Genomic DNA, 10,539 nt, shown 5'->3' with positions numbered 1-10,539 from the left:
GAATGGAAAGAATATATGATTTTCCCACATGATATTTTGCACAAGCTGATCTTTTGAGTATTTGAATAGACTGAAGTGTACTTTTCTTGTCATCTTTTATAGATATTTGAGGAATTTTTTTTGAATGAAAATTAGACTTTCCTGACAAATCTCATAATTCTCTAAATAATAAAGGATGGTGCTGATAAAAAAGAGACTTTAGCACTTGACTAGTATGTCACATTTAATTCAGAGTCCCTAATTTTAAATTAGCTGAATTTTGGAAAAGCATTAATTAAATCCTGGAACAGATTTGTTATTAAAATGTACAGGCACTAAAGAAGCTGCACTTTCAGCTCACTAACAAGTAACAAGTACCTTTTACTTCCCACTTATCTGCGAAATGTCAAAGTGGGCCTTTTATAAAACAGATGTCTCTTTTCAATTAAAATGTTGAACAACGTTTGGTTACAATGTTTATAAAATATTTGTAATGGTGTTTAGTACTCTTCAGCCCTTCCTCTCCATTTTCACAATGTATATTAGGATTAGTTAACTCAAAATCAGTTTCTAGCCTTATATTATGTTAGCATGTTAATGATCAATTGCCCTACTGTTGCCGGCACCCAGTGCCGAGAGGCTGAACAACAGCTTGAGTTGGTTCGTTACCCGGTGTGCTACACCCAATAATCACAACGGGGTGGAGAAGCAGAAAAGTTTATTTGAAGCTTCAAAAAGGTACAGGGAGATTTGAATCTCAAATCCTGTACAATAGAGCAGGAAGTTACACAGGCTTTTATACATCCTTTTCCCCAGCATACTTATCCAATAGCAAGCTGCTCCAAGTATCCATATAGCCAGCCAATCCAGTTCCCAGCTAGTTCCCTGATTCTCTGTATCATTTGTTAAACTATACATAAAGCTGCTTTATTCAGCATTGTTCTTCCATATCTCCCCTGTTTGGCCTTGCTTAGTTTCAGGCAGTCTGACTCTGCAACATACTGTCGCAGATTCTCAGCATAACTGCTGTGTGTGCCTCCAGGCGGGGGGGCCAAGGACACTTGGGCCTAGCACGCAGAGCTGCTGCGAGTGCCTCCAGGCAGGAGGAGGGGGGGCCAAGGACACCGGGGCCTAGTGCGAGGGGGCTTCATCGACACTCGTGGTCTTCCATCCCCTTGAGTTACCTAGTGGCCATGCCCCAGTGTTCCCAACAACTCCCCCCTTTGAGAACACTCAACAACCTTGGCTCTGAGTTTTCTCACTTGGGCTACTTATTTCTTTACAATAGGACTTTGCATAAGCACTTTGTGATAGCCCTGAAGAGACTGACTTATTAACTTTTGCAAAAGGGCCCTAACACATGATACTGCACAGCATAATACCAGTAATACAAGCAATACAGGAAAGAGAAATTTCAATAGCAGGCTAAATAAACCACCAAGCCAAGACGACAAACCCCAGCCTGAAAACAAGGTTTGCAACCAATCGCTCTCGGGGACAGTATAGGCAACCTGTGCTCCGGCTCGGGCATGGGCCTCAGCCTGTACCACCTTTTCATAGATCTCATAACTGCTATCATTTACATATACACAACATCGGGGCCCGATGAGGGCACACACCCCTCCTTGGGATGCCAAGAGATAGTCCAAAGCCAGCCTGTTTTGGAGGGAAAACGTCCTGAGCTGCTGTACCTCTTTATTTAATGTTTTTACTGCTGACCCTAAATCACTAACCGAGTCCTCTAACTCTAAGGCCACTTTCTCAAGTACCATCTGCAGCCTTACAGTATAGCGGCCTATGCATGCCAGGGCTGGCCCGGTAAACAGTGGCGCTATTCCCAGTACAGAGCACCCTACCAGCTTCTCAGTTGTGAGGGGATTCTTCATATTGTCCTCCAATGCCTTAGTCAGTCGCCGCAGGGTCTTTTCTCGTGACTCAACAGAGGTGTCTCGGGCATTTCTAATCTTTCCTTTGGGCAGTGTGGCAGTTATGGAAAGATGAGGAACTCCATGAGCTATATAACAGCTACCTGTCCAGTTGGCTGGCAGCACCTTGTAAGCCTTTCGGCCACATACAAAATAGTGACCCTGTAGGGCCCAGTAAGGACTGTTTCTTAAGGGGATTCCTGGGATATTTAAGGCTGCTTTTCCAAACAGGTCATATGCCCCTAGGGGGGCATCCCATCCTCCTGATTGGGTACAAGTGGGGGCATTTCTAATTGTCCCGTTCAAATTACACTCGCCATAGGGACCACTACAAACCCACCATTGGCTTGCTACATTGGAGATATTAACTGGACGGCAAGTTACCACAAAAAAAGGGGTTTGGAAATGTAAGATTATTTGTAAGTGTTTCCCTAAAAGGGGAGGAACCATTACACCCACACTGTTGGCCTCCCCTGTTGGTTTTTATCCAATACCCATCAGCCCACTGTGTAATAACACAGGAGCTCTTTCCCACAGGATGCCCATAGGGATCAGATTGGTTTCGGGTAAAACATAACACTCCCTCAGTGAGTACTGCAACTGAATACTCCTGGTCCTGATAGGTGGCTTGCTGTAAAGAGGTCTTGTTCCAGAACGGTGAGTTCGTTCTTTCCTGCTCTTTGGTGGTGGCTAATTCTGCTAGGGTCAAGGGCAGCATGTCAAGGGGCATTCCCGTCTTGGGGGATAGTGGAGTTGGAGCACATACCCAGCAATCAGTCTGGTTTGTTAAATTAGCAACATGGTGCGCAAGCAAAACAAAGGAGTTATGCTCCCGATATGCACAGTTTGGAAATACCAATACAAAGAATAACAATGTTACCCAATTAATTATTACCAGAGTCTTCCCAACCCAAAGTCTCCAATACCTGGGTGGGCCCATTTTAGCATTAAGGTGCCCGCTATTTGTGTCTTTTAAACAGTAGCTTTAGCCCGAGATCGTCACTAGATGAGGAGTCAGCAGGTTGGACGGTCCACTGTTCTGCTGACGAGGGGGCGGTTACTGCCTTCAGACGAGAGTGATGGATCCAGTTCTTGTGTCCCTCGATCTTTGCCGCTGTATGGGAGGTCAGCAGGACGGTATAGGGTCCTTTCCACTTTTCCTGGAGAGGCTCGTCTTTCCAGGTGCGAACAAGCACAGAGTCACCGGGCTGTAAGGAGTGAACGGGAGAGTCCAAGGGGAGAGGCTGAGAATCCTTGGTATACCTGTGAAGAGACAAGAGAACAGCAGACAGGGAACACATATACTGTGACAAAAAAACATTACCCAACTCCCATTCCCCTGACAGAACCGGGGTGCCATTCATGGGCCATGCCCTTCCAAACATAATTTCAAAGGGACTGAGCCCTAATCTACCCTTTGGGAGAACGCGGATACGGAGTAGGATGAGGGGCAAAGCATCAGGCCATCGCAGTGAGGCTTCTTGGCACACTTTTGAGAGATGCCGTTTAAGGGTCTGATTGGTACTCTCCACTACCCCACTGGCTTGCGGTCTCCAGGGCGTATGGAGATTCCAGGGGATCTGTAAGGCATGTGAGATGCTTTGAATGATTTTTGACGTGAAGTGTGTCCCATTGTCAGATTCCATCCACAGGGGGAGTCCAAAGCGAGGAATGAGCTCCTTAACAACCTTGAGGGCCACTGTCCTGGCAGTGCAGTTACGGCATGGGAAGGCTTCTGGCCATCCGCTGAACCGATCCACTATAACAAGGAGATATTTGAACCCTTGGGTCCGGGGAAACTCAGTAAAATCTATTTGCCACACTTGTCTGGGGCCCGGAGTGGTTCTAGGGCAGCTGGTGGCACAGGATGTCCCGGTCGGGGGTTATTCTTTTGGCAGACTAAGCAGTCCGCTTGTACCTGGGCAGCCAGGGGTCGGAGTCCGGAAGTGATAAAGTATTTTCCCATTAGCTGGATAAGTGTTTCCCTGCCAGCATGAGTGGTTTGATGTTGTTTCTGCAGCACTGGCCGGATTAGGCCCTTTGGTAAGAAGACCTTCCCTTCTGGGGAATGGAGCCATCCCTCCTTTTCCCGGAGACAGAGTTTGTCAGTTAGCTGTCTCTCCTCCCCAGAGTACTGAGGGGTTGGAAGCTCCCCTACTGATGGGATAAGGGCATGCATATGGGCGTTCTCAGCCTGAGGGGATGGCAGGGTGGCAGCATGCTTAGCCTCTCTATCTGCCCGGGCGTTACCTCTGGCCACATCTTGATCCTCCCTTTGCATCCAATAAGGCTCGGACCATATGGGGAGTATAGATTTGCATAACCCCTCCCAATGTTAGCTTCTTGGCTTCCTCAAGCAATAGGGCAGTAGCTGTGACCGCCCGTAAACATGCTGGCCAACCCTTTGCAACCTGATCCAATTGCTTAGAAAAATAAGCCACAGGACGCTTCCATGCTCCTAACAGCGGTGTGAGCACTCCTAGGGCCACCCCCCTTCGTTCATGTACATACAACTGAAACGGCTTAGAGAGATCTGGCAAGCCCAGAGCCGGGGCTTCCATCAATTTTCTTTTCAGAATTTTAAATGCCCTGTCAGCCTCTGGGGTCCAATAGAAGGGGTCATGATCTGCTCCTTTTACACAGTCGTACAGGGGTTTAGCCCACAGTCCAAACTCTGGGATCCATATCCTGCAAAAGCCTGCCATACCCAGAAATGCCCTGAGCCGCTTACGGTTACTTGGGGTAGAAACTTGACAGATAGCTTCCTTTCTTTCGCTTGAAAGCTGACGCTCCCCTTGCCTTAGCTGTAACCTGATCCCTCTCCACCTCAGACAACAGGGTTCTCAGGAGGATATTACAGTCCTCTCAATCGGCTTGTGACTACTGAGGCACCCCTCAAAGACTGAAATAAACCTGCTTGGGTTGGTGGAAAACTCTCCTGCCTGTGCTTTGAAAGCAGCCAAATCCACAGGATTAAAGGGCACATGAGTATAAACCTGCATAGTTGTGGCAGGACGCCTGTCTGATCCAGACCGGGCGACTTTAGTTTCGGTGATTAAGGGGTATAGGCCAACCACTGGGGACTTACAAGGTGTGGGTGTAGGGGCCGAAGGGGACACCGGCTCTGCCATTACAGTGGGGGTGGGGGTCTGGGGACTAACATTAGCTGCTACCGAACCAGTCGGAGTCAGATTACAACTTTGCAGAATTACAGCTCTTTTCTATTTCTTAAAGCCATAAACACTTGTGCATACAAATATTCATTCCATTTACCCATTCACTGACAAAACAAAACTAATTGGAGGATCGTGTTGTAATTAATTGACCCTCCTGGTGGCCACCACTCCTGGTCCTCTAGTTGATATTGAGGCCAGTCAACTGTACAGAATCGTTTTAATTGGCTCTTAGTCATCGGATCCGCACCAAATACCTTCCAGTTTGCTAGAATGCACTCTAGGGGCGTACACCATGCCCTAACCTCTGAGCTCTGTCCCTGTCCCATACCTACAGGGTAACTCTGGGCGTCCCCAGGTTCCAACAGAGCATACAATCCGGATTTTAAAAGGTTCATACCTTATCCAAGGGACCGGTTCTTCACCGTGGCCTGCAGCTGCTCCTCCCCCATGTCTAAGGGACCGGTTCTTCACCGCCGTCCACAACAGCTTCTCCACTATATGAGTGCGTTGCACCGTTGTGCCCTCCGGGGTCGATCAAATCGCGTCTCCTCCGAGGCCCCCGATGAACTCACCGGTGCGCGCTGGGCGTCGGTTCTCGCCGCAATCCTCGACCTCCAGGAGGGGTCCGGGCAAGGCTAAATTGCAGCCTCGTCGCCCACCCAGGGACGCCAAAAGCTGTTGCCGGCACCCAGTGCCGAGAGGCTGAACAACAGCTTGAGTTGGTTCGTTACCCGGTGTGCTACACCCAATAATCACAACGGGGTGGAGAAGCAGAAAAGTTTATTTGAAGCTTCAAAAAGGTACAGGGAGATTTGAATCTCAAATCCTGTACAATAGAGCAGGAAGTTACACAGGCTTTTATACATCCTTTTCCCCAGCATACTTATCCAATAGCAAGCTGCTCCAAGTATCCATATAGCCAGCCAATCCAGTTCCCAGCTAGTTCCCTGATTCTCTGTATCATTTGTTAAACTATACATAAAGCTGCTTTATTCAGCATTGTTCTTCCATATCTCCCCTGTTTGGCCTTGCTTAGTTTCAGGCAGTCTGACTCTGCAACATACTGTCGCAGATTCTCAGCATAACTGCTGTGTGTGCCTCCAGGCGGGGGGGCCAAGGACACTTGGGCCTAGCACGCAGAGCTGCTGCGAGTGCCTCCAGGCAGGAGGAGGGGGGGCCAAGGACACCGGGGCCTAGTGCGAGGGGGCTTCATCGACACTCGTGGTCTTCCATCCCCTCGAGTTACCTAGTGGCCATGCCCCAGTGTTCCCAACACTACAATGTAGAGTCCTATACAGCTCAAGTATCATGGCCCTGTTATTTGTTAAGAAGGTATGTGGTTACTGACTCCATAGCTAGCTGCTGTAATCACAAAAAGGGTTGATTTGCAGATGGCAAAAAGTGTGGGGTGCGGGTAGAGGGGCAGAAATCCTGTGTATCCTGGATTTGTGGACTGGGCTGAGAAGAGGAAAGGGAAGAGAAAATCATGCACATTAGAAGCCTGGAGGCCTATTTTCTCCCCCACCTTCAGGATACTGGAAGTTACTTGTATCCTGCAGGGGAGGGAAAGGGTAGGATGTGGGCCTCCCCTTTTGTTACACAGCTCTGTACCATTAAGGCATTGTCATTTTATTTGACACTGGAACTAAGGCATGCTAACTCCTCTGTAGTCCTGAAAGGGAGAGGGACAAAGTAAGAAGTGGTTTAAAAAAAATATCTGCAAAAGAGATAAGGGAGTTTCACCTAAGAAATTCTCTTCATCCACCAGATGAGGCAGTAACACTAGTACTTGCCTTGAAAATAGGTGATTGTAAAGTGTTCCAGGACCTTTTGTCCCAAAATGCAGAGACCCTGGACATTGCAACTAGAAAAGATTTGCAAGCTTTTTGATTGCCTGTGTGTAATGACACTGGCCAGAATTGGCGTCCCTATTAATTAAGGGTTCCTGGAATCAGCTAAAGGGCTGTGGCAGACTCCAGACACTCTTCACCCTCCACCTCCAAGTACATGGAGAAAAGTTGCAGGTGCCCAAGACATCTTCGAGCAGTGCTTTTTTCAAATGACTGCCCACACTCATGGTCTTTGGTCATCTTAGTTCAAGAAAAATCAAAGTCCACTAAAGGCACTTCTCAGGAGAAAGATTCCAAGAAACTAGGCATGTCTGGGTGAAAGGCATATTCGTCAGCTTCTGGTTGCAAGCTACCAGGCATTGTTTGCCAAGTAGAAATATCGTCCATGGGAAATAAATATCTCTCTTCCTTTGAAAAATCCTGCAGAATGGCAGAGATGAAATGAAAGATGAAGTAGAGGCAGTTAATAGCTAGAATATCACTGCAGGTGGCCATGAACACCTCTGGTACAGCTGTAAGGTCCATGGCCACAGACGTCACTATGAGACAAGTTACCTGGCTCAAGTTATTTGGCCTACCACATGTAATACAGACTACAATTCTTTCAAGGAAATGGATTCTTCAACCAGAGGACAGAGAGAGAACTCCATTCCCTTCATGACCACTCTGCGATACCTGAGAATTTTCACCCTGGCTCCCTACAGAAAGTCCTACAAGTATCAACCCCAACAAAGAGGACACCTTCCTACTTTCAAGGTTCTCAATATAGTCTTCCTGAGACTGATGGAGAATCCATTTGAACCTCTCTCAGAATGTTCCTCACTCTGAAGACTTTCTTCTTGCTATCACTGTGGCCAGCAGACTACATGAGCTTCACGTGCTTATGGACAAACTTCTCTATATGATATTCCATAGGCACACGGTGAAGCTGCAGCCTCACCTAAAGTTTATTTCTAAAGTGGCCTCAGATTTTCATTTAAATAGGTCAGTCAACCTCCCTGTCTTCTTCCCGAAGCAATACTCTGCCCTGGGAGAAAAGAAATTGCATATGTTAGATTGACAGGATCAAACCTTTCAGACTGTTGCCCCATCAATTGATAGCCATAGGTAGGTGTGCTAAATGTTTATCTCCTTAAAGGATATAAAAAATGACCATCACATTATATTTCATGAAATTACCGCTTAACATACAGGCTCACTCCACCAAAGCTAAAGCAACATCCTCCACCTTCTTCAGGAATGTGCCAATATCACATTGGTAGATGTGCAGGTGAACGAGCTTCTGATAGTGTGGCTGATGTGTTTAGGCCCTATGATGGTGTCCCCTGAATAGATATGTGGACACAGCTGGCACCGGGCTTTGTTGCAAGGATAGGTTCCTGGATTAGTGTTTTTGTTGTGTGGTTGCTGGTGAGTATTTGCTTCAGGTTAGGGGGCTGTCTGTAAGCAAGGACTGGCCTGTCTCACAAGTGATGGGTCGTCCTTCAGGATAGGTTGTAGATCCTTGATGATTCGCTGGAGGTTTTAGTTGGGGGCTGAAGGTGACGGCAGAGGCTCGTTCACCTGCACATCTACCAATGTGATATATGCCATCATGTGCCAGCAATGCCTCTCTGCCTGTACATTGGCCAAGCTGGACAGTCTGTATGTAAAAGAATAAATGGACACAAATCAGACGTCAAGAAATATAACATTCAAAAACCAGTCGGAGAACACTTCAATCTCTCTGGTCACTCGATTACAGACCTAAAAGTCGCAATATTACAACAAAAAAGTCAAAAACAGACTCCAAGGAGAGACTGCTGAATTGGAATTAATTTGCAAACTGAACACCATTAAATTAGGCTTGATGACTAAATAAAGACTGGGAGTTGATGTGTCGTTACACAAAGTAAAACTATTTCCCCATGTTTATTTTTTCCCCCTACTGTTCCTCACACGTTCTTGTCAACCGCTGGAAATAGCCCATCTTGATCATCACTACAAAAGGGTCCCCCTCACCACCTCCTGCTGGTAATAGCTCACCTTAACTGATCACTCTAATTATAGTGTGTATGGTAACACCCATTGTTTCATGTTCTCTGTGTATATAAAATCATCCTACTGTATTTTCCACTGCATGCATCCGATGAAGTGGGCTGTAGCCCACGAAAGCTTATGCTCAAATAAATTTGTTAGTTTCTAAGGTGCCACAAGTACTTTGTTCTTTTTGAGATGTTGTAGTCAGTGTATATTCCCTGATCCAACTTAGTTGCTAAGGGCTTTGAATTGTGAGGGAACTGGGGGAGGGTCATGATCACTCCACCTTTTATGCCCTCTGAGGGGAGCACAAGCAGGCACAGGTTCCATGTGTGGTCCTGACAGACACTGGGTTTTTTTAACAGCAATCTTACATGCATGAGGCAGTGACCTGCACTGACAAAATCTTGAAGAATTAGAGTTTCTATGGGGCAAGCCAGGCAAGTTTCCCAAGCCAGGCACCTTTCTCTTTAGGTCTTCAAAACAATTCCTCAGCCATATATCAGCTCAGGAAGGGGCTATCCTCTGTTGGGAAGGACAGAAATAAAGCTTAGCACTAGGAGGCCAAGCCTAATGAGTCTGTTATGGTTTTGAGTCTGAAGAATAAAGAGTTTGGTATTACTCTACTGGAGCAATGTGGAAAGAACATTAAGATAAAGATGAAAATTTAAACCAAAGATTATGGCAATCCCAGTTAATGAATACACAAGTATAATCCTAAACCCCTTTTTAGTGATACTTTGTTTAGGTATTGTGGCAAATTGCTGGCACTACTTTGATGAGTCTCACGCTTTCTCTTCTTGGGGAGGGTTCAGGGCACCGTTTCTCACCCCTGAACTGGGGTATTAACTGCCCCACTAGTGTCCTAGAGGAGGGGAATGGAGAGGGAGGGACTCGGGCCCACCCTCTACTCCGGGTCCCAGCCCAGCGGCCCTAGGGATAGCAGTAAACTGTTTGAACTAGCGGTTCCTTCCCTCTCCTGCCCTTCAGTTTGTGGGGCTTCCTGCCCTCCCTCTGCACAAACCAGGTGTCCCTTTACCTAGGGTCTTGGTCTTCTTAGCCCACCGCAGCACTTCTCCAAGCTCTCCTCTACTTCCCTCCAAACTGCTCCAACACCAATCCACTCTGCTTCAACTCCTTCCCTTGTCTGATTGAAGGGGGCGGGGGGGTTAATCAGGTGACTGGCTTCAGGTGCTTTAATTGGCTTCAGGTGCTTTAATTATTTTATAGCAAACTTTCTTCCCTCTACAGCGAATAAGGCTCCCTTCTCATGCTCTCCTGCTGCCCCCTGGTCTGGGCTTTCCTTGCTTTTTGCCCCTGCTTTCAGCTCCCCCCCTGACCACACTAGATGTTCTCCCCCCTCCTCCCCACTATTTTTTTTGTTTGTTTTTCTGCTGTTGCTTGAGTGCTGGTCAGCTGCCGGCAGGCTGTCGCCCCGCCCGCCCTTGGACGTTGCTGCCGCTCCAGCTGAGGCCCCCTGAGAGTGGGGGGTCTGCTGGCCCTCTCCCCGGAGGGAGGGAGTGGAGGGACCCAGCCCCTAGACCCAGCCGCTTGCTGTTTTTTCATGGACCCGTATCCAGCCGAGAGAGA

The 10,539-nt window shown here is 47.5% G+C and overlaps 1 long non-coding RNA gene across 1 annotated transcript; it reads right to left on the bottom strand.

Annotated features, from left to right (window-relative positions):
* Positions 1 to 680: 680 nt before the first annotated feature.
* On the bottom strand, positions 681 to 10,098 carry LOC142071900 (uncharacterized). The gene is made up of 2 exons (XR_012668122.1): positions 9,989 to 10,098; positions 681 to 7,350 (listed from the first exon to the last, which is right to left on the bottom strand). It is a non-coding gene; the product is annotated as an uncharacterized LOC142071900 (long non-coding RNA).
* Positions 10,099 to 10,539: the final 441 nt, after the last annotated feature.

The sequence above is a fragment of the Caretta caretta genome, chromosome 4, assembly GCF_965140235.1.
Source record: "Caretta caretta isolate rCarCar2 chromosome 4, rCarCar1.hap1, whole genome shotgun sequence".
Classification (NCBI taxonomy): domain Eukaryota; kingdom Metazoa; phylum Chordata; order Testudines; family Cheloniidae; genus Caretta; species Caretta caretta.
The sequence above is the reverse complement of the archived record's forward strand: the minus strand, read 5'-3'. Positions and strand labels throughout refer to the sequence as shown.